Raw genomic sequence first — 21,181 nt, 5'->3', positions numbered from 1 at the left:
ACTCTGTATAGTTCTGTTATTGTAGTTCTATGTGACCTTATTACTTGTGCTTTAGCTAGTTCTTGATAAATATAAATGCAGACTTGCTAATATATATTTATCCGTTAGTTGAGCTGTTTGTTATTTTTCCTATCATTATGTATTGCCTAGTTCCATGCTTGATGGACGTTCGCTGCATCTGCGGTGGATCAGTGAAGTCCATTATCCAGATAGCTTGGGTTCTGCCATCACCACGTTGATGACTGTAGTATTCCTGCTACTCTAGTTTCTGGTAACGTAACTATAGGCTGCAGTTGCTATTAGTTACGTTCTATCCTGTAGTCTTGCCTGGGTGGATGCTTGCTGGTGACTGTTGTTAGCCAGCTTGCTCTGCTTCTGTGGGCGTGACTGTGAGCTGCAGTTGCTACTAGTTACACTCCAATCTATAGTCCTGTCTTGTACCTGTCTGAATACTTGCTATCGCTAAGGCAGCACAGTGCGAACTAAGGCAGCGCAACATCTCACTGCGCTGCCATTGTGTTTTATTTGTAGCGATATCGGAAGCCCAGAGCTGCAGTTGCTCTGGGCAGCCTGTGTAACCTCTTCCATGATCCAGCTCTTAGCCTTGTTGTGCTGGGTGGTCAGAAAGTATGACCCCCCAGCATTACAGCCAGCAGTTTCTTCCTCTGTGCATAGAACTCTCAGTAAATAGCATGCCGTACAGATCACCTGGCAAAACTAAAGATGTCACCACCACTAGTGATACTTTTTCAGAATTTAAATCAGGGGGAGGAAAGATTCTACAACAGGTAAACACTAAATAATCTATAAATTAAAATTGTATTAAAAAATATGCAATTTTATGTATCATGTTATTTTCAATACAGTTCAATTTAACTATCCTAGTTTCTTCACTGCAGCTGAGCTGATGCTAAAATTAGCACATCAAAACATAAGAAAAAAATCAATAGCTTTATCTTCCTTCTTATACTATTTGACATTTGGATCATTTTAGATTTTTTTTTCTCGTTTTACATTTTAGTCATTTTATTTTCCATCTCTTACTAAAAACATCATCTCAGTGGCGCAAATGCTATCAAAGGCAGAGCTGAAGTTTTGGTCATTAATGCCCTAAGTTAAATGGATAATTAGTAGTTTTGTGCAGAAAGATCGTATCTTCCCTGTGTGATGAACAGCCAGCCGTCTGGCTCTCTGCCCAATACGAAGTAGCCTGAAGCACCCCCCACCTCTCCCCCCTTTTTTTTAAACAATTTTTCTCCTTCCTAATTTATGCGTACTTTCCGTATGAAAGCAAGTCATATAAGCTGCTTTTCTGTCTCTTAGCAGTCTGTTCAAATTCAGAGGCCACCGCTGGAGTCTGCCTTTATGATTCATTGACTCAGAATTCCTGTTGAGTTTACATCATGTCTGCTGTGCCCCATACAGTTTTGTATCCATTATGAGTTGGGTCCAGCAAACAAGACACCAAAGGCTCCGAATCCAGATGAGAATCACTTTATTTTGCTTTGCAACAAAAGATTAGCACTTTGCTTTGCATTCCTGCATCGCTTGCTGATGACAAATGATAGAAACCACTCCAAGTTAAATAATAAAAAAGTACTGTGAAATTACTTTAATGAACGGGTCAATAACTCATTTGGCAACCCTAAAAAAAAAAGGTAAAAATAAATAAATAAAACTGGCTCGCCAAGTGACTGAGAGTGATGTTTCTGTGTTTTTGTGTTAAATAATTTAATTCATTATCTTAAAGGCATTGGTAAAAGTTGTTCTACACCAGGAAAATCATTACATGTACTAGCTAGTAAACTATTATACCAGTGCTGGATCTAATTTACTTTTAGCAAAATTGAATGACATAGAGACAAGAGAATGAAGAGATCACGGAGACAACAGGGGGAAAAAAAGACCTCTGTTACATAAAATCAGGCTTCAACTATGTCCATGCTGAGGTTGAAAGAATTCTTCATTGCTAGAAGAAAAATATGTAAAGCAACTATGCATCTGTCTATTTATAAAATAGCAGGGAACAAAGCTTTGAAGAGTTAGCATGCAGCATTCTTTAAAGGACCACTATAGTGAAATAAATGAAATATAAAATAAAAATATAATCCATCAGTACAGTAAATAAGGATTAAGAAGAGTACTGGTATAAGTATACAGTTAAAAAAGAATGCACTTAAAGTGGACCCAAATTAAAAATACAAGATTTCAGAAATAAAATCTATTTTCTAAATTATAATAATAAATAGCAGCCTTTTTTCAGCTGCATGATGACAAATATAAAATATTTTACATTTATTGGAGGAACCCCTCCCTTCCTTTCAAATTGCCGGGATTTTTCCGGCAAACTGGTGGAGTAGATGGTGTCCAGCAATGGAGGAATTGCTAATGGCTGCCCCCTGTATAACCCTAGCTATAAAAAAAAGAAGGGTGAAAAGCATGCACTGAAATGATCATAGGTTTGAAGGAGTGTTTATTTATCTTTGTATGTGTCAGAGTGGTGCAACTAAATATTTTTAATAAAAAAATGTTTGGTTTGGGTCCGCTTTAAATTGTTAAAATTGACAAGAAAGTCAATCCTGTAACTGGCGGCCAGTAGATTAGTCTAAAATGACAAGAGAAGACAGGACACAGAACATTTATATTGTGCTTTTCTCCTGACAGACTCAAAGTGCCAGAGCTGCAGCCACTAGGATGCGCTCTACAGGCAGTAGCAGTATTAGGGAGACTTGCCAAAGGTCTCCTACTGAATAGGTGCTGGCTTGCTGAACAGGCAGAGCCGAGATTCGAACCCAGGTCTCCTGTATCAGAGGCAGAGCCCTTAACTATTACACTATCCAGCCACAAAATGGCCATGTGGGAACAAATATCCACCCACTGAAAGGAAAAAGAGGTCCCATTTTGAATGTATGATTCTTCATTGCATCATTTCAATGACAGCTTCAGTGCTCACGGAAGCTATATTGTAATCAGCGCCTCTTTTAGCTGCCATGGACAGACTCAACATTACCAAAGCTGATGAAGTGTACTGTGCATGTACCATTATTTACATGCTCAATACCCTTCATCAGCTTCTGTAATGTTGAGTGTTTCCATGGCTGTGCCAGAGTGAATGATGATGGGGTCCTTCAGCTGCTAAGCCGCCATAGGTGCAGCATAGTGTCATAAAAAAAGGTGTTGGCTATGCTATAGCTCCTGTGGGACCTGAAGCTTTCAATGGAATGATCCAACAAAGAATAAGCTGTTAAAAACGGGGATATTTTCAGCCAGTGGAAAGATGTTTGCTACCTAATGGTCATACTGAATAGACGCACTGACTGTCAGTTGGAACTTGTAAGGTTTGCTGTTGGACTTTCTTGTCAGTTTTAACATTTTTAATGAATTATTTTTTTTACTTTTAATTGAAACAGTACTATTCTTAATCCTTATTTACTGTACTGATCGATTAATTTTAAATTTTATTTGTAATTTATTTCACTACAGTGGTCTTTTAATAAACTCTGCTTTATTTGAACCCATTAGCATTACTTAATGTAGACTGAAGCTCAAATGACCAAACAAAATGACAATAAAGGCCTGAGCACACTCCCGTGTTTCTCTACATTTTTCAGAGCCACCCAAAGGTAATAAAATGTATTAAAACCAATAAAATAAATAAATGAGAGTTGGCTTGCCTCAAAGATGACACATACAACAATGTGAAATCTGGAAACTTTAAGCTTCACTATGGCAATGTTAATTTGGAAGGTAGGAGGCGCCCAATTAAGATATATTTTCATAAATGGGTTAAACAAAGAATGAAACCTATGTTCGAAAACACGTATTCCTTAAAAATTAGGAGGGTGAATCGTAACAAGGTTGAATATGATTTCATTTATTAAATGCGAACAGCACTGTGACAACACGTTTCTTGGCGTAAGCTGCTTCCTCAGGTCAAGTAAGTGCCGGCAACTGAGGCTTGAGGTGGTCCGGTGCGCCTGTATAAAACTTTGTTTAACCTATATATGAAAATATATCTTAATTGGGCGCCTCCTACCTTCCAAATTAACCTTTTATACCCTACTCAGGGTGTTCGCTCTCGCTAGTATACTGAGCCGAATATTTTTTCATTTGGAGTTGCGACCAAGACACAGCAAGAAAAGGCCGAGTGGGGATGACACTTCCCCATCCGCATGCACGAGTGGTTGCCTCCTTAAGCAACCCATTCTTGTGATTATAATTGTACCTGAATTACCTCACCCAAAACCAAACAAGACGATATTACACCAGATTGGGCTCCAGGTGGCCGGGTGTCTTTTGTTTGTTTGTATTTCTTCAACTACGGCAATGTGTTCCGTGAGTACATTGGTCTTCCTCAGATCAAAAATCAGTGCCTAAAATACCAATACAAGAAAAAGTCAATGCTTGTTAAAAAAAAACAAAAAACAGCTACTGCCTATTTCAGGGAACTTCTAAGTTATGAGTGATACATATAATGATATAAAACATAAAATGTATAAACAAAAATAATAAATCACTAAATGACCTTAGATGTAAAATGTTCCTAATATAAAACAACTAGCCAATATTAGTTTCCAAATGTAATACCATAAAAGTAATCACAGATTAACATACATCCAATAAATTACTGAATAAAAATAACCCTATCTATTGCATGATAATAAAACAAGGCAACCAATATTATTCCCTTTGATGAGTTTCCACAGTGACATAAGCCTGTCGTCTAGGTGATGTTTGCAGTGGGAAGGATGGTAAGCTGTGGCAGTAGGGAAGGAAAATTAACACAGATCTGGGTTGGCAAAAAAAAGATCAGAAAAGTACAGAAGTAATGTCACTATTGGCATCATAGGGAAACAGTAAAGATGGAAACCAGCAGAACTGGCTGACTGTGAACACTAAAAACCAACAGTATAAGTAGGCTAAATAAGTAATTTTACATTATATGATTTCTATTCAGTTAATAATATGGATTTTCATCCTACTAGGCCCCCACTAATGTTGAGTGCTCTAGCTGATAAATACTGTGTATATGTGCACATGTGTGTATACTTTTTAATGAAAGTAATCTTCAATGAGAGCTATTTTCCTGTATGCAGAGCCGGCCTTTGGGGGTGGCAAGTGGGGCAATCGCCCCAGGCCCCGCGCCTGAAGAGGCCCCGCACCCTCTGCAGTGGTGGGGAGAGCGGGCATAGTAGTTAAAACTCACGTGTCTTCCTCCGATCCTCACAGCTACCATCTATTTCCTCTCCCAGCATCTGTGTATTGGTAACAGCGCCCCCTATGATGACGTGACCGCATGTCACCACAGGGGGCGCTGGGAGAGGAAATAGATGGTGGGAGAGGAAATAAATGGTAGCTGTGAGGATCGGAGGAAGACACGTGAGTTTTAACTACTATGCCCGCTCTCCCCACTGCTACAGCCACCTTCAAATCTAACCTGTACTGCGGGGCACCTACCTATCTAATCTATACTGCAGGCACCTATCTAATCTATACTGCAGGCACCTTCCTATCTAATCTATACTGCAGGCTGGCACCTATCTAATCTATACTGCAGGCTGGCACCTATCTAATCTATACTGCAGGCTGGCACCTATCTATCTAATTTATACTGCAGGCACCTATCTAATCTGTATTGCAGGGCACCTACCTATCTAATCTATACTGCAGGCTGGCACCTATCTAATCTATACTGCAGGCTGGCACCTATCTAATCTATACTGCAGGCACCTTCCTATCTAACCTATACTGCAGGCTGGCACCTATCTAATCTATACTGCAGGCTGGCACCTATCTAATCTATACTGCAGGCTGGCACCTATCTATCTAATTTATACTGCAGGCACCTATCTAATCTGTACTGCAGGGCACCTACCTATCTAATCTATACTGCAGGCTGGCACCTATCTAATATATACTGCAGGCTGGCACCTATCTATCTAATTTATACTGCAGGCACCTACCTATTCTATACTGCAGGCACCTACCTATCTAATCTATACTGCAGGCACCTATCTAATCTATACTGCAGGCACCTACCTATCTATTCTATACTGCAGGCACCTATCTAATCTATACTGCAGGCTGGCACCTATCTATCTAATTTATACTGCAGGCACCTATTTAATCTGTACTGCAGGGCACCTACCTATCTAATCTATACTGCAGGCTGGCACCTACCTATCTAATCTATACTGCAGGCACCTTCCTATCTAATCTATACTGCAGGCTGGCACCTACCTATCTAATCTATACTGCAGGCACCTTCCTATCTAATCTATACTGCAGGCACCTACCTATATAATCTATACCGCAGCCACCTTCCTATCTAATTTATACTGCAGACTGGCACCTATCTATCTAATTTATACTGCAGACACCCATCTAATCTGTACTGCAGGGCACCTACCTACCTATCTAATCTATACTGCAGGGTACCTATCTACCTATCTAATCTGTACTGCAGGGCACCTACCTGTCTAATCTATACTGCAGGGCACCTACCTACCTATCTAATCTATACTGCAGCCACCTTCAGTGATGCTCATCCGAGCTAGGATATCCGAGATACTCGGATATCCTAGCTCTTTTTTTACTATTCGAGTTCGAATACCGAGCTCGAATAGTATTAGCTATCCGGGCTGTGCTATCCGAGCGCATTCGATAGCAATCAGCTATCCGGAGATATCCGAGCTATCCGAGCTCGAATATGGAGCTCGGATAGCGTCATCAGCGGGTGACATCACCTCGAGTCCTCTGACTGCAGCCAATCACAGAGGGGGAGCCTGGCCAAGCCCCCCTCTATAAATAGCGGGCACCATGTTGCCTCACCCGTCCTGCTTGTGACTTACTGACTGATTGTACTGAGAGAGACTGCTCCAGTGCTTTTTGTCTGTGCAAGTAGTGCATTTATTGTTCAATACACCCAGGGCCGGCCCTAGACTTTTTGCCGCCTGAGGCAAATTTTTAAAAAATTGTCACCGCCGCCCCTCCCCCCCCCCCTCGGGGGGGGGGGCGCTCTGGGGGGCCGCCGAGCTGGAGGGGTAGCTGGCAGGACGGGGGTATTGGGCCAGCGGCGGGGAGGGGGGTCGGACCCCCCCCCTCCCTCGCCTGGGTCCCCCGTCCTCCGCTCCCCTCCAGCCTAAATAGAAGCAGCCGTATGTGTAAGAGGCACGGGCGGGGAGGACACTCACCTCTTCCCAGCGTGCGCTCCACTGACGTCACTTCCTGCTGCAGGAAGTGATGTCAGTGGAGCGCACGCTGGAGCGAGGAGGAGGTGAGTGTCTCCCCGCCCGTGCCTCTTACACATACGGCTGCTTCCATTTAGGCTGGAGGGGAGCGGAGGACGAGGGACCCAGGCGAGGGAGGGGGGGGGTCCGACCCCCCTCCCCGCCGCTGGCCCAATACCCCCGTCCTGCCAGCTACCCCTCCAGCTCGGCGGGCCGGCTCCCCGCACCCACGGACGGGCGGGTGCTGCCCCTGGAAATTTGCCGCCTGAGGCAAAAGTTTCACGCCGCCTCATGAGCGGGCCGGCCCTGAATACACCAAGCGTTTTTACACTCCAACACTTGATATTCACCTGTATTGCTTTGCATTGTAGATAGATTGTATTTTAGGCAGTTTAGTTTGTGTGATTAGGGACTAGGGAGGGAGACTGTCACTGGTGCTGCTGCAGCTGCAGCAGCTAGGCCCTGTGCCTAGGCAAGGCAGCCTGCCCTGCTTTGTGCTCTAGTCTCTAGTTACCTGTGCTCTCACCTGTCCTACTCTACTGTACTACTTCTGTGTTAGATAGATTATTGTACTATTTTGTAGTTAGCAAGGCCCAGCTTTACTGCTATACCTGTCCTGTATCTGCTCTCTGTAATCTAGTCACACCTGTTCTATTGTTTAGCTAGATTCTTCTATTGTTTAGGTAGTACTGTAGTGTACTCTAGTCTGTGTATAGGGACCGTCCGTCACCACGTTACCTAGGGTCTTTGTGTGCGCAGTGCACATCTGCGCTGTCCGCACCCTCTCGTTAGTGCTACACCCGTCCTATTGTTTATATTACTTGTATTGTGTATTCGCTGAATTGTACTGTACTGTAGTCTGTGTATAGGGAAACCGTCAGTCAGCGTCAGCTAGGGTCTTTGTGTGCGCACTGCGCACTCTTTCGTTAGCGCTACACCGATCTCTGCTGTAGAGTACACCTGTCCGTCACCTCACACACCCACCACTACCAGTCCCACCCCATTAAAGTACCCCACTTGTCCCACCAGCCTTTACATACATAACTTTTTTTTTCATTTGTATAATATTAAAAATATACGATGTCTGGCACTGGCAGCCGCGGTTTGGGCAGGGGCAGCAAGGGCAGCAAGGGCATCGGCAAGAGAGGTGGTCGTGGCAGCCGCGCCATCACCACCATGCGCAGTTCTGCGTCTGCACCAGTGGCTATTCCGCCATTAGCCACTGGCCGTGGGCGCCTTGGCCGCCCAACAGCTGGGAGTCATGCTGCAGAGACGCAGCAGCGTGTGGCGCAGATGTTCCTCCCACCGCCAGGTCGTAGCCGTCCTATTGAGGAGAAAGATGCAGACTCTGTGCTGGAACTGATGATGGATGAGCAGGCCACCATTAGCTCTGTAACCGAGTCCTCCACCCCAGCCACCACTCCTGTTCGCAAGAGCAGCAGCAGCCGCCCAGCACTGCCTGGGGAGGAGGAGTGCAGTTCTCCAGCCCCAGCGAGCAACACCAGCACCCTGTCACTCAGCACCTTCTTATCCCCAAGCACAGTGAGGTTATGGAGTGCTGTTGCGGCAGAATTGGAGGAGGAAGAAATGCTGATGGGCACTTTGGGGGATGATGCTTTGGACAGTCAGACAGTGGTGAGTGTCCATCAGCCCATGCATGCAGAAGGGGAGTTTGTGGGGTCATCCCAGCAGGACATGTTTGCGGAGGGGGAGGATGATGATGATGACAGGGTGAAGGACAGAGACTGGGTGGCAGATCCTGGGGATGTCATCAGCGCTGAGGAGGAGGAGGATGCGTCTGCGGGCCTTGCTAGAAGGATCAGCATCGCAGACATAGGCAGGATCAGAAGTGGGCGTGGTATGCAGGCCACACAGCGTGCTGATCCGGAGAGTTCTGCCAGTGCCACCAGCCGCACCAAGAAACCCCCCCCACCACCACCACCACAGGGAGACCAGCGGCAGCAGCACCTTCGAGCCAAAGGGGAAACTTCACCTCCCCAATTTGGAATTTTTTCACCCTGCCATATGTGGATTGCAAGTATGCCACCTGCAACCAGTGCCGCCAGCAGCTCAGCAGAGGGAAGGAGCCCTCTGCGTACGGCACCACCTCTCTGGTGAACCATCTGGCAGGGAAACACTTTCATGAGCATGAGGAGTTCATGAAGTTGAAGGAAGCTGGCAGTGGCAGACCCGCCACCACTGCGAAGCCGTCGGCAGCAGCCACCCGCCCTCCTCCACCTCCTCCAGCAGCACCAGCAGGAGTGCGTCAGAAACGCATTGCTCCTCCTCCCTCTGCAACTTCTGCCGCCAACACTGAGGCCTGTTCTGGCAGCCAGTCCTCAGTGGCCACCTCTGCTCCCTCCAGTGATTCCCGTGCCACCAAAAGGCGTCGCCAGACCCTGCTCAGCGACACCTTCCAGGGGGTGGTCAGGGTTCTGCCTCCCAGCAGCCGTCGCGTGCGTCAGCTGAACTGCTTGCTGGCACGAGCCATGTGCTCCCAACTCCTGCCTTATTTCCTTGTGCAGGAGGGGAGCGACATGCGTGCACTCCTGATGTGTGCAGCCCCCGATTGGCCAATCCCCAGCCGACATTTTTTTGCACACACGGCCATCCCTGCACTTCACCGCTCTGTGATGGCCAATGTCAGGAGAGGGCTGGATCACGCGGTGGGTCAACGGGTCCACGTCACCATGGACTCGTGGAGCAGCCGGTTTGGGACAGGCCGCTATCTGTCCTTCGGCGCGCATTGGGTCAGCTTGCTGGAAGGGGGTGAGGAGGGGGGAGCAGCATCGGGCACTGTCAGAGCAGCAGCAGCAGCAACAACGCAGTGGGTGGTGCCACCATGCAGGGTCAGCGGAATTGCAGCAGGTTCCTCTGATCCGCTTCCATCCTCCGGCACACCAGCCCAAACCCCCCGCCTCAGCAGCAGCGTTAAGCCCCGCCACTGCCAAGCGCTACTGGAATTGGTCAGCCTGGGGAAGACCAAACTGATGGCAAACCATGTCCTGGCCAAACTCCGAGAGCAGGAGAGGAATTGGCCGGCCCCTCAGAGGCCTCAGAGTCGGAGAGGTGGTGTCCGACAATGGGGCAAACCTGGTTGCTGCAATCAGCAGGGGAGGCCTGACCCACATCCCCTGCCTGGCGCACGTCCTGAACCAGGTAGTCCAAAAGTTTCTGCGGACCTACCAGGGGATGGACCGACTCCTTGAGGCGGCAAGGAAGGTTGTGCGTGTGCGTCATTTCCGGCACTCGGCTGCAGCCGTAGCGAGCCTGGAAGAGGTGCAGAAGGAGCTGCACCTGCCACAGCACCGGCTCATGATCGATGTTCCAACTCGCTGGAACTCCACCCTGGTGATGTTGGAGCATCTGGTTGAACAGAGGCATGCTGTCAGCCAGTACGTTGCATGAGCAACAGTTGCCGCCATCACTGCAACTGGGCGTGCCGCCATCAACCTCCCGTCCATCGTCTCCACGGAGAACTGGGGGCACATGCAGCAGGTGTGCTCAGTGCTGGCACCCTTCCTGCAGGCCACCAACATGGTAAGCAGGGACCATACAATGGTGTGCGAGTGGGTCCCCATGGTGTGTGTGCTGGACAGGGCCCTGTATGCACTGGTGGAAGAGGGAGCGGCAGCCTTGGACCAGCAGGAGCTGCAGGCAGCTTCACAGGCCACCTCTGAGGAGGAGGGCTTGGAGTTGGTGGAGGTCCCTGACCTTGCTGCTGATGAGGGGGAGCAGCAGAGCGCAGCTGGAGTGGTGCGGGGGTGGAGAGAGGATGAGGTGGAGGAGGCAGAGGATGAGGAGGACAGCACTGTCGGCTCTGGGGCTGCCGATGATGTGCCAGCAGACGTGGCCAGACTCTTCCCAATGGCAGCTCACATGCTGAGGTTCCTGCGCAAGGACCCAAGGGTCATCCAGATGAAGCAGAGGGAGGACATCTGGATCTGCATGATGCTGGACCCACACCTGAAGGGGAAGCTCAGCCAGTTCCTGCCTGCAGGAGGAGACCGTGCGCAACAAATGAGGGATTTGCAGCTGTCCCTTGTTGAGCGCTTGGAGTAAGCCTTCCCTCAGCCATCCACCCCCACTGTCCCGCCAGCACAGAGGCAGCAGCAGGTGCCTGCATCCACCAGCAGCAAGCGCACGCGCACCACAGACCTGCTGTCTCTGACCAACGAGCTCTACATGAGTGTAGAGCTGCCAGGGACTAGAGAGGAGGTGCCTGCAGCAGCATCCTTCTCCAGTCACAGACAGCTCTTGACCCGCATGGTGGCTGACTACATGGGGTCCTTCAGCGGGCTTGACAGTGTTGCCCCTGTTGATCCCATGGAGTATTGGGTCAAGCATCTGCCGATCTGGAGCGAGCTTGCACAGTACGCCCTGGAAGCGCTCTCCTGCCCCCCTTCCAGTGTACTGTCAGAGCGTTGCTTCAGTGCAGCCGGTGGAGACGTAACTGAGAAGCGATCTCGTCTGTCTCACAAGTCTGTGGACAGACTGACGTTTCTCAAAATGAACCAGGCTTGGGTGAAAGGCGAATTCCTGGCCCCTGTTGTCGGCGAGACGGGGACATGAAGTGGCACACACACATTACACCTGCTGCTGCTGCTGTATTTCTTCCTGCTGTCTGTGTCTCCACTGCCAGGGAACACATTAAAAGGTGCTGCTGCCCATGTGCCACCAGCTATTTACGCTCAAAAATAGCTGCATTATTTTGAAAAAAAAATTTAAATTATTTTAGAGGTGTCTGGGTTGAAAACTGTGCTGTCCCAATTGTGTATTGGACACAATGTGGGCTTCACGACCTCTGTCTGGAACCTCATGATGTTCATTTACGGCCCTGGTACATCCGCTAGGAACCAGGGCCTATTATGTCAGTCACATCACACTGCCTGACACACACTACTCCTCCTCCTGTAGCTGCATTGAGCTTCTGCTGTCTGTGTGCTGCTACCACTGCCAGGGAGAACAGAAGAAGAACTATTTTCTGCTGCCACCCACTCTCCTACCAGCTATTACCACACTACAATAGCTGCAACTACTTCCTCCTCCTGCTGATGTCTGTGTTTTACCACTGCCAGGGTACACAGAAAAATGCGCTGTGGCTTGCAATGTGCCACTAGTACCTATTATGCCATCAACACAAATATAACTATGGTGTTATTAAAATAAAATATTTCCACAAATGAAGTAAAAAAAATATTACAAAAGAAAGGAAAACCAAGACACATAATATAATGATAGAGAAGAAGAGGAAGAAGAAGAAGAAGATATAGAAGAAGAAGATATAGAAGAAGAAGAAGATATAGAAGAAGAAGATATAGAACAAGAAGATATAGAACAAGAAGAAGGTATAGAAGAAGATACAGAAGATACAGAAGAAGAAGAAGATATAGAAGAAGAAGAAGAAGATATAGAAGAAGAAAAAGATAATTGAAGAAGATTAGAGTTGGGCCGAACGGTTCGCCGGCGAACGTGGTTCGCGCGAACGTAGGTGGTTCGCGTGCGGGTACCGCACGCGAACCTTTTGCGGAAGAAGTTCGGTTCGCCCCATAATGCACTGAGGGTCAACTTTGACCCTCTACATCACAGTCAGCAGGCCCAGTGTAGCCAATTAGGCTACACTAGCCCCTGGAGCCCCACCCCCCCTTATATAAGGCAGGCAGCGGCGGCCATTACGGCCACTCGTGTGCCTGCATTAGTGAGAGTAGGGCGAGCTGCTGCAGTCTGTCATATAGGGAAAGATTAGTTAGGCTTAACTTCTTCCTGGCTGCATACCTGTTCTGTTCAGTGAGCCCTCAGCCCACTGCATACCTGTACTGTGATCCTGCCACTGCATACCTGTTCAGTGATCCTGCCACTGCATACCTGTTCAGTGATCCTGCCACTGCATACCTGTTCTGTTCAGTGAGCCCTCAGCCCACTGCATACCTGTACTGTGATCCTGCCACTCCATACCTGTTCAGTGATCCTGCCACTGCATAGTGCATACCTGTTCTGTTCAGTGAGCCCTCAGCCCACTGCATACCTGTACTGTGATCCTGCCACTCCATACCTGTTCAGTGATCCTGCCACTGCATACCTGTTCAGTGATCCTGCCACTGCATACCTGTTCTGTGAACCCGCCACTGTATACCTGTTCTATTCAGTGGACCCACCACTGTATACCTGTTCTGTTCAGTGGACCCGCCACTGTATACCTGTTCAGTGAACCCGCCACTGCATACCTGTTGTGTTCAGTGAACCTGCCACTGCATACATGTTCTGTGAACCCGCCACTGTATACCTGTTCTGTTCAGTGGACCCGCCACTGTATACCTGTTCAGTGAACCCGCCACTGTATACCTGTTCTGTTCAGTGGACCCGCCACTGTATACCTGTTTAGTGAACACGCCACTGCATACCTATTGTGTTCAGTGATCCTGCCACTGCATACCTGTTCTGTGAACCCGCCACTGTATACCTGTTCTGTTCAGTGGACCCGCCACTGTATACCTGTTCTGTTCAGTGGACCCGCCACTGTATACCTGTTCAGTGGACCCGCCACTGTATACCTGTTCTGTTCAGTGGACCCGCCACTGTATACCTGTTTAGTGAACACGCCACTGCATACCTATTGTGTTCAGTGATCCTGCCACTGCATACCTGTTCTGTGAACCCGCCACTGTATACCTGTTCTGTTCAGTGGACCCGCCACTGTATACCTGTTCTGTGAACCCGCCACTGTATACCTGTTCTGTTCAGTGGACCCGCCACTGTATACCTGTTCTGTTCAGTGGACCCGCCACTGTATACCTGTTCTGTTCAGTGGACCCGCCACTGTATACCTGTTTAGTGAACACGCCACTGCATACCTATTGTGTTCAGTGATCCTGCCACTGCATACCTGTTCTGTGAACCCGCCACTGTATACCTGTTCTGTTCAGTGGACCCGCCACTGTATACCTGTTCTGTGAACCCGCCACTGTATACCTGTTCTGTTCAGTGGACCCGCCACTGTATACCTGTTCTGTTCAGTGGACCCGCCACTGTATACCTGTTTAGTGAACACGCCACTGCATACCTATTGTGTTCAGTGATCCTGCCACTGCATACCTGTTCTGTGAACCCGCCACTGTATACCTGTTCTGTTCAGTGGACCCGCCACTGTATACCTGTTCTGTTCAGTGGACCCGCCACTGTATACCTGTTCTGTTCAGTGGACCCGCCACTGTATACCTGTTCTGTTCAGTGGACCCGCCACTGTATACCTGTTTAGTGAACACGCCACTGCATACCTATTGTGTTCAGTGATCCTGCCACTGCATACCTGTTCTGTGAACCCGCCACTGTATACCTGTTCTGTTCAGTGGACCCGCCACTGTATACCTGTTCTGTTCAGTGGACCCGCCACTGTATACCTGTTCAGTGGACCCGCCACTGTATACCTGTTCTGTTCAGTGGACCCGCCACTGTATACCTGTTTAGTGAACACGCCACTGCATACCTATTGTGTTCAGTGATCCTGCCACTGCATACCTGTTCTGTGAACCCGCCACTGTATACCTGTTCTGTTCAGTGGACCCGCCACTGTATACCTGTTCTGTGAACCCGCCACTGTATACCTGTTCTGTTCAGTGGACCCGCCACTGTATACCTGTTCTGTTCAGTGGACCCGCCACTGTATACCTGTTCTGTTCAGTGGACCCGCCACTGTATACCTGTTTAGTGAACACGCCACTGCATACCTATTGTGTTCAGTGATCCTGCCACTGCATACCTGTTCTGTGAACCCGCCACTGTATACCTGTTCTGTTCAGTGGACCCGCCACTGTATACCTGTTCTGTTCAGTGGACCCGCCACTGTATACCTGTTCTGTTCAGTGGACCCGCCACTGTATACCTGTTCTGTTCAGTGGACCCGCCACTGTATACCTGTTTAGTGAACACGCCACTGCATACCTATTGTGTTCAGTGATCCTGCCACTGCATACCTGTTCTGTGAACCCGCCACTGTATACCTGTTCTGTTCAGTGGACCCGCCACTGTATACCTGTTCTGTGAACCCGCCACTGTATACCTGTTCTGTTCAGTGGACCCGCCACTGTATACCTGTTCTGTTCAGTGGACCCGCCACTGTATACCTGTTTAGTGAACACGCCACTGCATACCTATTGTGTTCAGTGATCCTGCCACTGCATACCTGTTCTGTGAACCCGCCACTGTATACCTGTTCTGTTCAGTGGACCCGCCACTGTATACCTGTTCTGTTCAGTGGACCCGCCACTGTATACCTGTTCTGTTCAGTGGACCCGCCACTGTATACCTGTTCTGTTCAGTGGACCCGCCACTGTATACCTGTTTAGTGAACACGCCACTGCATACCTATTGTGTTCAGTGATCCTGCCACTGCATACCTGTTCTGTGAACCCGCCACTGTATACCTGTTCTGTTCAGTGGACCCGCCACTGTATACCTGTTCTGTGAACCCGCCACTGTATACCTGTTCTGTTCAGTGGACCCGCCACTGTATACCTGTTCTGTTCAGTGGACCCGCCACTGTATACCTGTTTAGTGAACACGCCACTGCATACCTATTGTGTTCAGTGATCCTGCCACTGCATACCTGTTCTGTGAACCCGCCACTGTATACCTGTTCTGTTCAGTGGACCCGCCACTGTATACCTGTTCTGTTCAGTGGACCCGCCACTGTATACCTGTTCAGTGGACTCGCCACTGTATACCTGTTCTGTTCAGTGGACCCGCCACTGTATACCTGTTCTGTTCAGTGGACCCGCCACTGTATACCTGTTCTGTTCAGTGGACCCGCCACTGTATACCTGTTTAGTGAACACGCCACTGCATACCTATTGTGTTCAGTGATCCTGCCACTGCATACCTGTTCTGTGAACCCGCCACTGTATACCTATTCTGTTCAGTGGACCCGCCACTGTATACCTGTTCAGTGAACCCGCCACTGCATACCTGTTGTGTTCAGTGAACCTGCCACTGTATACCTGTACTGTTCAGTGAACCCACCGCATCAGTGCGCATACCTGTGCAGTTAAGTGAACCCACCTACCTACGTGAGTGCACGCAGTGTGATATACCACTCCGTGCATACCCAATATGGACAAAACAGGTAGAGGAAGAGGAAGAGGTAGTGGCAGAGGCAGAGGAAGGCCACCCGGCAGGTCTGCGCGAGGTCGTGTAAATGTAATTTCGTGTGGACCTGGCCCACAGTACAGTGCTCGGAAGAAGGCACGTCCCATCACCTCCCAAGATTGTCAGGACGTGGTTGAGTATTTAGCGACACAGAACACCTCATCTTGCTCAGCCACCAGCGCTACTACTAGCACCACTTCCGCTGCATTTGACACTTCGCAAGAATTATTTAGTGTTGAAATCACTGATGCACAGCCATTGTTGTTACAGCCAGATTAATTTTCACCAGCTAATATGTCTGAGTTACGTGGCAACACTATGGATGTAACGTGTCAGGATGATGAAGGACCTACTGATGGTGCAAGTTTGGATTTGTCTGAGGCAAGCGAAGCTGGGCAGGATGACTACGATGATGACGGTAATAGGGATCCTCTGTATGTTCCCAATAGAGGAGATGAAGAGCGGGACAGTTCAGAGGGGGAGTCAGAGAGTAGTAGGAGGAGAGAAGTTGCTGAAAGAAGCTGGGGCAGCTCTTCGTCAGAAACAGCTGGTGGCAGAGTCCGGCACCATGTATCGCCACCTATGTACAGCCAGCCAACTTGCCCTTCAGCATCAGCTGCTGAGGTCCCCATAGTGCCCACATCCCAGGGTGGCTCAGCGGTGTGGAAATTTTTTAATGTGTGTGCCTCAGATCGGACCAAAGCCATCTGTTCGCTCTGCCAACAAAAATTGAGCCGTGGAAAGGCCAACACTCACGTAGGGACAAGTGCCTTACGAAGGCACCTGGAGAAAAGGCACAAACAGCAATGGGATGGCCACCTGAGCAAAAGCAGCAGCAGCACACAAAAGAAAAGTCACCCTCCTTCTCCTCTTCCTCCTTCAGGTGCATCATCTGCTTCTGCCGCTTTCTCCCTTGCACCTTCACAGGCACCCTCCTCCACTCCGCCTCTGCCCTTGAGCGGTTCCTGCTCCTCTGCCCACAGCAGCAGTCAGGTGTCCGTGAAGGAAATGTTTGAGCGGAAGAAGCCACTTTTGGCCAGTCACCCCCTTGCCCGGCGTCTGACAGCTGGCGTGGCGGAACTGTTAGCTCGCCAGCTGTTACCATACCGGCTGGTGGACTCTGAGGCCTTCCGTAAATTTGTGGCCATCGGAACACCGCAGTGGAAGATGCCAGGCCGCACTTATTTTTCGAGAAAGGCCATACCCCAACTGCACCGTGAAGTTGAGAGGCAAGTGGTGTCATCTCTTGCGAAGAGCGTTGTGTCAAGGGTACACCTGACCACGGATGGCTGGTCTGCCAAGCACGGGCAGGGCCGCTACATGACCTACACAGCCCATTGGGTGAACCTGGTGGTGAACGATGGCAAGCAGAAAGCGGCGGACCAAATTGTGACACCTCCACGGCTTGCAGGCAGGCCTCCTGCCACCTCCTCTCCTCCTGCTACATGCTGTTCGCTGTCCTCCTCGGCTGAGTGGCAGTTCTCCTCTCCAGCTACACAGCCCCAGCTACGCAGGGCCTATGCTGCATGCCAGGTACGACGGTGTCACGCCATCTTAGACATGGCTTGTCTCAAAGCGGAGAGTCACACTGGAGCAGCTCTCCTGGCTGCTCTTAAGAAACAGGTGGATGAGTGGCTGACCCCGCACCACCTGGAGATAGGCAACGTGGTGTGCGACAACGGCAGCAATCTGCTTGCCGCTTTGCATATGGGGAAGCTGACACACATACCCTGCATGGCACATGTCATGAATCTAGTGGTTCAAAGATTTGTGGCAAAGTACCCTGGCTTAGCGGATGTCCTGAAGCAGGCCAGGAAGTTCTGTGGGCATTTGAGGCGCTCTTACACAGCCATGGCACGATTTGCAGAAATTCAGCGTAAAAACAACATGCCGGTGAGACGCCTCATTTGCGATAGCCCCACTCGCTGGAACTCGACCCTGCTCATGTTCTCCCGCCTGCTAGAACAGAAGAAAGCCGTCACCCAGTACCTCTAGAACTGGAGTAGAACGAAACAGTCTGGGAAGATGGGGATGTTCTGGCCCGACAACTGGACACTGATGAAAAATGCATGCAGGCTCATGCGGCCGTTTGAGGAGGTGACCAACCTGGTGAGCCGCAGTGAGGGCACCATCAGCGACTTAATTCCCTACGCGTACTTCTTGGAGCGTGCTGTGCGTAGAGTGGCGGATGAAGCTGCGAATGAGCGTGACCAGGAACCGTTACAGCAGGAACAGGCATGGGACCAATTTTCATCAGACCCAGCTGTTTCCTCAACACCTGCGGCAGCACAGAGGGGGGAGGAGGAGGAAGAAGAGAGGTCGTGTGCAGAAGACGAGTCAGACTCAGAGGATGATGAGCAAGGTGTTTCTTTGGGGGAGGAGGAGGAGGAGGAGGAGGGGACAGCGGCAGGAGAACAACCGCAGCAGGCGTCGCAGGGGGCTTGTGCTGCTCAACCTTCCCGTGGTATTGTTCGCGGCTGGGGGGAGGAGGTTGACTTACCTGACGTCACTGAGGAAGAGCAAGCGGAGATGGAGGGTACTGGATCCGACTTTGTGCAGATGTCGTCTTTTATGCTGTCCTGCCTGTTGAGGGACCCCCGTATAAAAAACCTCAAGGGGAATGAGCTGTACTGGGTGGCCACACTACTAGACCCTCGGTACAGGCACAAAGTGGCGGACCTGTTACCAACTCACCGGAAGGTGGAAAGGATGCAGCACATGCAGAACCAGCTGTCAACTATGCTTTACAATGCCTTTAAGGGTGATGTGACAGCACAACGCCAGCATGGTACCACTGCCACTAATCCTCCTCCCGTGTCCACGCAGTCAAAGACAGGACGCTCCAGCGATCTCATGGTGATGTCGGACATGCGGACGTTCTTTAGTCCAACGCCTCGCCGTAGCCCTTCCGGATCCACCCTCCACCAACGCCTGGAACGGCAGGTAGCCGACTACCTGGCCTTAAGTGTGGATGTAGACACTGCTGTGAACAGCGATGAGGAACCCTTGAACTACTGGGTGCGCAGGCTTGACCTGTGGCCAGAGCTGTCCCAATTTGCCATCCAACTTCTCTCCTGCCCTGCCGCAAGCGTCCTCTCAGAAAGGACCTTCAGCGCAGCTGGAGGCATTGTCACAGAGAAGAGAAGTCGCCTAAGTCACAAAAGTGTTAAGTACCTCACCTTTATCAAAATGAATGAGGCATGGATCCCGGAGGGCTGCTGCCCGCCCCAAGACTAAGTCAGTCCCCGCACACACAGCATCTCTGCCTGCACGCCGTGTGACTGGCTGCCTGGCCTGCCCCAAAAAGACTAAGTCACTCCCAGTCCCTCCACACAGCATGTCTGCCTGCAGGCCGCTTCACTACCTTCTCCGCCACCACCAACAGGGTCCGGGAATCCAGGCGGATTGCTGAATTTTTTAGGCCGCTGCTAGCAGCGGCCGCTGTAATAATTTTTATGGTGCGTGTACATGACTGCCTAATTTTTCTGGCTGCACTGAGGGCAGCTGCAACAACAAAAGAAAAGGCATGTACATGCGCCCATTCCCCTTCGTGATCATTACCTTGCCGTGGTGAAGGGGCTTGCGTATCACAATGAAGCAATGACCGGCGCCTAGATGAGTGTCTCGGGGGGCACACAAAAGATAATAAGGTCGTTGCTTCATTGTGGTCAGACCAAATTTGATCAGCTGGACAGTCACTGTTCTGTCATTCAGCTACATCAGCCAGGCCGACCATATGGGCTGTAAAGCCACCAAAACCTGCACTCTCGCCATGGTGCGCACCAGTCCAGCACGGCCGTCACTAGTACAAACAGCTGTTTGCGGTGCGTTACCCGGTGAGTTTGGTGTGTCAGTGTGAAGCAGTACCTTAATTACACTACCTGATTGATGTATACACATGCAAGATGTTTTAAAGCACTTTAGGCCTGTCATTTAGCATTCAATGTGATTTCTGCCCTTAAAACGCTGCTTTGCGTCAAATCCAGATTTTTCCCGGGGACTTTTGGCGTGTATCCCACTCCGCCATGCCCCCCTCCAGGTGTTAGACCCCTTGAAACATCTTTTCCATCACTTTTGTGGCCAGCATAATTATTTTTTTTTTCAAAGTTCGCATCCCCATTAAAGTCTATTGCGGTTCGCGAACTTTAACGCGAACCGAACGTTCCGCGAAAGTTCGCGAACCCGGTTCGCGAACCTAAAATCGGAGGTTCGGCCCAACTCTAAAGAAGATACAAGAAGTAGAAGATGAAGAAGATTCGAGTAGAAGAAGATATAGAAGAAGAAGAAAAAGAAGAAGATATAGAAGAAGAAGAAGAAGATATAGAAGAAGAAGATGAAGACGACGTAAATGAAGACTTCCAACTTACAACCATTTTGGACACACCTTCTCATGCACACATTTTTCATGAAGTTAATTTACTATTTTTGATACCTTTTTTATAACTACTACATCACCACATAATCACTTGATGTACATAGTGTGTGTGTGTGTGTGTGTGTGTGTGTGTGTGTGTGTGTGTGTGTGTGTGTGTGTGTGTGTGTGTGTGTGTGTGTGTGTGTGTGTGTGTGTTCGTCCACAGCATATGTCTCTAGGCACCCGCATATGACATTTGCCCCAGGCCCCGGGTGCTCTAAGGCCAACTCTGCCTGTATGCATTAACCTAATTGAAGTAGGAAGAGGCTGAAGTCCTAATTACATGAGGCAGAGACCCAGAGGATGTTATATTGAAAACATGAGCTTCTGACCTATGTGGTTTGGTTCCAACAAGAGTGAACCGCTATCTATAGGGTGGAGGGAGCAGAGGTAGTCC

Source organism: Hyperolius riggenbachi, chromosome 6 (genome assembly GCF_040937935.1).
Source record: "Hyperolius riggenbachi isolate aHypRig1 chromosome 6, aHypRig1.pri, whole genome shotgun sequence".
Classification (NCBI taxonomy): Eukaryota; Metazoa; Chordata; class Amphibia; order Anura; family Hyperoliidae; genus Hyperolius; species Hyperolius riggenbachi.
Note: the sequence above shows the minus strand (reverse complement) of the source record.